This window comes from Argentina silus, assembly GCF_951799395.1.
Source record: "Argentina silus genome assembly, chromosome: X".
In the NCBI taxonomy this organism is placed as follows: Eukaryota; Metazoa; Chordata; class Actinopteri; order Argentiniformes; family Argentinidae; genus Argentina; species Argentina silus.
Window position 1 is genome coordinate 22,501,196 of NC_139653.1, and position 8,912 is coordinate 22,510,107.

The 8,912-nt window shown below is 38.0% G+C and overlaps 1 pseudogene across 1 annotated transcript; it reads left to right on the plus strand.

Annotated features, from left to right (window-relative positions):
• The first annotated feature begins 7,821 nt into the window (after window positions 1–7,821).
• On the plus strand, window positions 7,822–8,366 carry LOC310822286 (putative nuclease HARBI1; annotated as a pseudogene). Its single transcript has one exon. The product of its transcript is annotated as a putative nuclease HARBI1 (transcript).
• The last annotated feature ends 546 nt before the right edge of the window (window positions 8,367–8,912 follow it).

Consider the following 8,912-nt stretch of genomic DNA (forward strand, 5'->3'; position numbering starts at 1 on the left):
TGACGGGGATCCTGAAGAGTGATGATGGGCGCCGAGGTGAAACACTCCCTTAACCTCCGGAAGACCTGCTCCGCCTGGGGAGACCACTGAAATATGACAGAGGAGGAGGTGAGGGCATGCAGCGGGACGGCAACAGTACTAAAATTCTGAATAAACCGCCTGTAAAAATTGGCAAAACCCAAAAAACTTTGCACCAGTTTCCGGTTAGTGGGAATGGGCCATTCAGTGACAGCACTAACCTTAGCCGGGTCCATTTGAATGTTATCCTCCGAGACGATAAACCCCAAGAAAGTAACAGTGGAGGCATGGAATTCGCATTTCTCTGCCTTGACGAATAGCTGGTGATCGAGCAGTTGCTGAAGATCTTGGTGGACATGCTGGACATGGGTCTCCTTGTCAGGGTAAAAAATTAGGATATCGTCCAGGTAAACCAAAACAAACAAATTCAACATGTAAATGATGTTCCGGAGAACATCATTTACTAGAGCCTGAAAAACAGCCGGAGCATTAGTGAGTCCAAACGGCATAACTTGGTACTCATAATGACCACTGGGAGTATTGAAAGCGGTCTTCCATTCGTCCCCCTCCCTTATCCTAACCAAATGATAAGCATTACGTAGATCCAGCTTAGTGAAGATCTTTACTCCTTGTAATAATTCAAAAGTGGAAGAGATAAGAAGGAGGGAGTACCTGTTCTTTATGGTGATATTATTTAGGCCTCGATAGTCAATACAGGGATGAAGCGTCTTATCCACAAAGAAGAAACCGGCCCCAGCAGGAGAAGTGGATGGGCGAATGATGCCAGCAGCAAGGGAAGAGTCAATGTATTTCTTCATAGCCTCGCTCTCAGGGGCCGATAAGGAGTAGAGACGTTCTCTAGGAGGAGAAGTCCCTGAGAGCAAATCAATAGCAGAGTCGTATGACCGATGAGGAGGAAGCACAGGTTTTATTAAATACCTCCTTGAGGTCGAGGTAACAGGGGGGAACACTGGAAAGGTCCAGGAAGTCAGGGCCTGAAGAAACTAAGGGCCGTGAGGAGACAGGAAACCCTGTAGAAGCAGGAAGCTCTGGAGGCGCAGGAGACAGTGAATCAGGAATGGACGGAAAGCAGGAGCATGAGCATTCTTTGCTCCAACCCGTAACCTCTCCAGTAGACCAACTTATGTGGGGGTTATGCTTGGAGAGCCAGGGGTATCCCAGGATGAGAGGCTGTAAAGGGGAGTTGAACAGATGGAAGCTTAGAAATTCTGTGTGGTTATTAATGATGATAAATTGAATAGGTTTAGTGTGATGAGTGACACTGACGGTGAGGCACAATAAACGAACTGGCAATGAGACAGAGGAACACACAGACTGTATACTCAGGGAATGGTGGTAAGGAACAGGTGAAATCAATTGGGGCGGGGTAGACAATAACACAAGCGGGAAATACATATGGGCAGATAGCGAAGTGACAGAAACAAAAAACAACGTGAATGAGTAAAAGGAATTAAATTAATAACAAAAACAAAGACAAACAACACTAATACACAGGACGGAACGTTACACTAAGATGATCAGGTACACACAGAATCTGATCTAGGATTTGTCCCCAGTCAACACTAGGATATTTGGCTGTTGTTATAGGCTATATTTGTATGGTTTGTTTGGTTTGTATGTGTATGTTGTACATTCGAATATGCGAGTATTATCAAGTTTTGAAAGTCTGAAATATTGAAATTATGATATAATAATATATATTACTACTAACATTATTCAGCATTAATGTATGTTTGCTAAGTGCATATACATACTACATGTGTGTATGTATATGTACATATGTACAGGTATACACAATCTGTTTAATGTTTTTCTTTTTCCTTCCTTTCCTCGATTCTTCACATTATTTATTCTTTGTTTTATTTGTATTAATATTTTTTCTCTTATCTTTATTTGTATTTTGGTATATAATTGTTAGATATTGCTCCCCCTTTGCACTGCTTGTATGTCACCTTATATTGAATATAATTGAATATAATTTTTAAAAAAAAGTTATCCAGTATAGCCAAGCAGCTTGGAGATTACACATGTCAGAGAGTAATCCAGGATTATTGATAGAAAGTAAATGAAAGACACACAATGTTCATGGGTGACATTTTAAAATATACACACATTATTGTAGCATCCATAATAGTTCCCTGCAATTCTATTTCACCAGATGGGTAATACAGATTTTGCTTAGTTTGAGAATCACATAGCGCCTGTGACTAAGAGGAAAGCGTTTTCCTCTCCTGCTATGCTTTCATCATGTGCACATTTTGTTTTTCGTACCAAATGTCTGCCATCAAACTGGCAGCTATTAAATAAATTAAATGGCCTCCAGTGGGTCTGACAAAGGCAGGTGTGATATGGGAGGCCCATTACATGACCCTGTTCAGTGTTTTGTTTTCCAGACTAATGTTACTTCTCCCTGGGGCTCACTGGTTTTCAGTTACGCTTCACAAACGGTGTATTCATATCGCTAGGAGCCATCTAAAACCCAAAGAGTTTGCAAGGCAAGGTGTGCCTTTCCAGCACTAAGGTCTTGGCAGTCTCTCTAGCTCTCCTTCACTCATTCTCTGTCTATCTTCCTCCTTTCTTTCTAGCTCTCCTCCTGCTCAGATTCTGGTGTAAGGATGAGGTCACTCAGGTGCCATTCTGTCTCTCAACCTTAATAACTTTCATTTACAAGCCCTTTATAAACCATTAATAAATAATGAACTCACTATTAACATTATCACATTATTATTCTAACAGTTATAAACGTTACTAAATGCTTAGTAAATTAGTCTAACTATATTCATAACTATTTACATATGATTTTCAGATGATTTGTTAAACATTTTAGAATTATATTTAAGGTACTACTTGTGTATACTACTTATATCATGTTATAAGTCATGCAGTAGCTGGTCAGATAAATGTGATTTCAGCAACCCTCCAATCACTGGCTCACACCCGGCGATTGAACCGGTTACTGGCTAGCCTTCCTAACCTAAAGGCCAACCTTGCCTCCAATAACATTGTTGTGTGTGTGTGTGTGTGTGGAGGTTGTACCAAAAAAAAAATTGTACAACATTAACACATTTTTAACACAGGTTTATAAGCCATTTGAATACTTTTGGTGCAAATTGTTTGATCATCAACCCACAAAACCACATAATAAATGACAATAGATTTGCATTTGTACAGTGCAATTTGAAAATTGTATTAGCTACCATACAAAAATCATAATTGAAGACATGAAACTACAATACTAGGTAACACTTTACAATAATGTCAGTAAATGAAAGCATTTGTAAACTGTTTGAAAATAATTTACTCACCATTTATTAATCATTAGTAAATATCAGTAAGCAATCTATAAATAATAATTTATACATTTATAAACACAATTTGACTATCTAGACCCCATAGCCACCACCATTACTTGAGCAACCGCGGCTGACTGTCACTTTCAATACGCTTTCAATATACAATAAAGCAATTTAAGCATACAATATTTAAACCATAGATGGTAAAATCACTTCAACAAAAAAATACGACTCTCTATTTTAACATATGAGTGGAAAATAGGTTGTCATAGGACAAATTTGAGGTTTGTCATGTAATGATGATTGTGCCAAAGATAAAAAGTGTTTATTTCTTACTTCCCGTTTTTGACACATCGCAAAGAGTTGAAAACAAAAGTGACTAACAGATAAGCAAGAAGAATAGTCAACCTTGCACTTACTTTATCAAAACATTTAATTGAATAAGCTATGAACTTAAAAATTAGAACAAACTGTTAATGATGGGGGCAGAAATGTTAATTTGGGTCAAGATCATGTCAAGCACAAAAGGGCAGACTTCTAGCGCAAAGGGTAATAAGAAAGTTACTGCCCTCGGTGCAGCCATTGGAATTCACTGTTTAAATGCTTCCAAGCACAAAATGTAATTAAAAAGAGTATTTACTGCCCTAGGGGCAGCCATGGAATGATCTAAATTCTATCATATCACCATTGCCTGAAACTAACATTTTTGCCCCTAGAGCAGCATTTAAACAATGCATTTGTATGTCTAGTTTATTAAGCTTAATCTCACCAATGATTTTTGCTTAATTTGTACCATTTTCTCAAGATTCAACATTAGTAAGAGGTTTATCAAAACTTAGTCAGCTAGTTCTGTTTAGCTTAGAATTTTTTGTTGCTGCCTCTGGGGCAGCATAATAGTCCATTCCAATGTGTATGTTTATATAACTTATTCAACAAAATATTTTGATCAGTGGGAGCTGACTTACTGTTATATTTCAGACATACCTAGTTAGCAAGCTAGCCCCAATTTTTAAGTTTCTATAGCTTATTCAACTAAATGTTTTGATAAAGTCTTACTGACTTACTATTATATTTGAGATAGACATATATAGAGATAGAGGTTGCTAAATGCTTCGCTAACTCGTTTGCTATGATTAGTTTAGCATGTCGCTGCTAGCTTGTTACATTTTACTCTTTGCTTCGAGGTAGGAGACCAGTTGTATGTAAGAGATATTGTCACATTTGTCTGACTACTGTAATACAATAATGACTTAAAAATATATACAGCTTGTTTACAAGACTTTTCAAACCTGCACCATGTTTTCAAAAGTTGTACATTAAATTCAGCCCATTGACTTTTTAGAAACCAATCAGATTTGTTCTGCCCTCAACCAGTCATATTCTTTCCGCCCTTAGAACAAAGTTTACTACACTTTATGTTAACCTGCGTTTTTTGGACAGACTGAACTTGTAGCCCCATGTACTTGCAGTAGCATTGTGGCTCATGAGGAAAATGCTAACCAGTGAAGACGGTCCATATGAATGAATCGATCGACAACACTGCCAGTATGTAGAATACATAGATAGGTTAAAAAATCCTGAACCAACCTTTTAAACCAGTAACTCCCCAAATTACATTTAAATACTCTGCTATTAAATACTGTATTTAAACCAAGCAGTTTAATTACTCTGAAGACTTATCCTAACAGTAAAAATATTCTCCAAATGGTTCTATATTTTAAAACAAACATGTTTAAATTATACATACAATCAATGTAGTTATTTGTGTGGCAATTGTCACCAGGAATTCCATGAGTTACAACTAGCATTCAATAATTCATGTACATTCTTACAAATCTGAAATTAGATTACAAAATGTCACCTTTAGCAATATGAAAAAGTAAACAAATCAATATCATTAACATTGTTAAACAATCTATAAGCATAAGTAGTAATCCTTAACCAATAACAATTGATAGTGAAACCCCACGACATGTCAAACCAATCAAATACCTTGCTTGGGCGGAGCACCAAAAAAACAGGATTCAGTTTTTCCTTCAGATTTTCTTCAATGTTGCAAGCTAGCATAGGCAACAACTATGCAAAATAGTCCTACCTGGTCGGAAAAAGACAATGCACATACAGTAACAACAAGCAACCAATTGTATGGGCAAGTGGAGGGAGGGCTCTTGGAACATAACATCCAATGAAATTGTGAGCACATTCTCCCATCACTGCGTCCAGTTCAATCCAAGCCAGATCGGGTAATCTAAAATTCTCCAGACCTCACAAGGAAGTGTGAGAACAATGTGATTTGGAGGTATGGCTAGGTGAGACTACAAGGCTTGTGACTTGAAAAATGTAGGAGGATGGTTATAGGTGCGGACCGCACAGAGACGGCAACCCTTGTTTCTAAAATCGTCTATGACCAATTATTATAATTTGTGTAATCATATCATTGTGTAAATTGCTGGTCTACTATGGTATTTATCCAAACACGAGAGGGCACACACAGTGTTGGGAAAAGATCACAGTGGTGATTGAATGAGGTATGAGGCAAGAGTTCAGGTGTTCAGAGGCTTGACTTCAATGCTGGACAGGGGTTGAGGTGTACAGATGCCAGGCTTCAGTGCAGGACAGCCTCATCATGGATGGATGGTGTTGGAGAAGATCTCAAGTCTTTAACTGTGGTCAAGGCAGGATTTTACTGGGAAGACAAAAAATCAATTACACAACACAGTCAGACAAAGGAGTTAAGATTGAGTAAGTAAAATCATCAAACATTGTGAAAATGTGTGTACATGATAGTGATTTGTGTACATGATTGACTCTACATACAGTAGGGAGACAGGACTACTCATAGCTAATGCCCAGTGTATGAGAGGGCACATGGGACATGGCTCTAGTTTATGTCAGGAGAGAGTTGACACTGGTAGTAGAGTGAAGTGGTTATCAACTCTTAATCAGGGAACAGGAGGGGACTTCGCTGTAAACACAAATAGCAGATACATTGAGTTACTACTCACAAATATAATATTTTTCCACAAACACACACACACACACACACACACACACACACACACACACACACACACACACACATGCATCGGATGTGCACCCACTTGCATGTGCATGCTGTCAAAGCTACAAGCCCACCCCTCCAAGAGCAAGATGTATCCTAAGAGTTATTATGTCTTATTATATCTATATCTATCTATCTCTTATCTCTATCACATGGCAATCCCAATAAGGGGTATGATAGATCTGCTAAACAATAAGGGCCTTTACTTTAGGTTAAATAACGGCATTATTTATCTTTATCCTTATTCCTTATTTTATATCATTGCATTACTTGTTTATTTATTTATTTCCATTACTTGTTTTCAATAATAGCTCCTTATTTGACTTGTTCATTGTTTAGGTTTCAGTACCATACAAATATCAAATTTATTTATCTTATATCCTTTTATATATTACCCATTACTTATACATTTTATCTTATATAATTATACTTCTTTATAGCCGCAACCAAACCTATTTATAACTCTAAGAGTAAACGTAACTCAAGTCTCCAATTCAACTGATCAAGTTAAACCATTACTTGGCTATTCCTTGATGTACTCTTTTAGAGATAGTTGTTACTCAACTATTCCATGTCTTATTCCATTCCATTAAGGCCCTCTTAATGAATCGAACACCTTTCTTACGCTACACAGTACCTACGTTTCCTAGAATAGAAACTCTGTCTCTATTCTATAGTGACTTTATGATCAGGTATCCCGGCTATATACTGCATACCCATGTTAATACATATAATCAGGCTTCCACCTCGAATATCTATTCCTGACCTCTCTACGAATTATATTAGTAGGTCATATTAGAACTATATCAGGCACAGTTCTATTTATACCTGACACTTTAGGGATGCAAAAGTAAAACCACTTTTGAAACCACTCTACCAGTGAAACCACATGTACTTGTATGACTCTTTAGATTAGAGTTCAGGACAATAAATCTGAATTTATTCAAAATCCCAAACAGGCAGAGAAGTCCTAGTTTTTTTAATAATATCAGATAAGCATATGATAAGCAACAGTCATAATATGTTCAACACCTCTAACTAACATCTTTTTAGGCCCAAGTACAAACACAATTATAATGAGAAGCACAGATTTAATGACAAGAAAAGTTTGGTCTTACCTTCCTATAAAATAATCTTGTCCCCCCCTCCCTCAGGTAGATCAACACTATTCTATGTAACACTATAAATAAGGTAACTTCTAAAGATTCCTTCTATTTGTAACCTTGGCCTTAAAACTTCACAGCTAAAATGTGTTGAATGTGATGAAGGTCAGGTTCTGTCATGAGATGAACCCAGAATGCAGCCTCCAACGATTGGGTTGTTGTCTAAGGAATTGGGTCTTCCTCTTTCTTCTTCCTCATGCCGTTCGACTTCACAAGTCCACAGTGTCTGGCATAGTCCAGAGTATGAAAGGACCTTGTGAAGAAGATGCCATTCTTCCCGACCAAGCCTACAGTCCTGAACAGAATGAAAGCTGAGTTTTTCACCATGGCTGGATTTCCAGATGTTGTAGGGGCAATAGATGGAACCCACATAAGGCTGCAGGGACCATCTGCAAATGAACATCTGTTTGTGAACAGGAAGTACCACAAATCATAAACTGTGTGGCCCGCTGGCCAGCGTCAACACATGACTCCAGGATTCTACCGAATTCCCTGATTCATGACACATTGGAACAGGGAATTGTGCAAGGGATTCTGCTGGGGGACTCTGCTGGGGGACTACCCTCTGAAGCCATGGCTCCTCACTCCTTACCTAAACCCAACCACCCACCCCCAACTTACCTAAACCCAACCACCCGCCCCAACACGTTTTGCAATAGTTCCCTTTGCAAAACTTGCATTGTTGTAGAGAAGACCTTAGGAGTGTTAAAGAGGAGATTCCACTGCCTTTACGCAGGGATGAGAATGGTTCCTGAGAAGGTGTGCAACATCACATGTGCATGGGTTGTTCTTCATAACATTGCAGGGTAGGAGTGATCATGTCTACATGTCCCAGCTATATATTGTAAACAGTGTTATGTTGTAAAAACCCTTGCACAGATTATGTTCACAACATAGAATTATAGAGTAGTAGAAGATACAGATAAAGATGGTTTGATTAGTGGGTTGGGTGGATGGATGGATGAATAATTGGTTGGTTTGTTGGTTGGTTTGCTGGATGAATTGATAGATGATAGATACTGTAGATCGATAGATGAGAGTAGGTTATATAGATACTGTAGATATATAGACAGATGAAGTTAGATAGATAGATGAGAGAAGGATAGATACAGTATATAGAAGCTGGTTTGGTTGGATGGATGAATGGATAGATGAAAGAGAGGATGGATAGATTAGAGAGGGGAGGTATAGCTAGAATGTATCATAGGAACCCAATGATCCTCGTAGAAACCCATGTTCATTCATGCAACATAATAAGGCTTAAAGTTTAAAAATTCTAAATAGTATCAAAACTCTGAATGGAAGTTATTTAAATGGAGTCAGTCTACACATTTTAAAGTTTAATTGAGGTGTCAA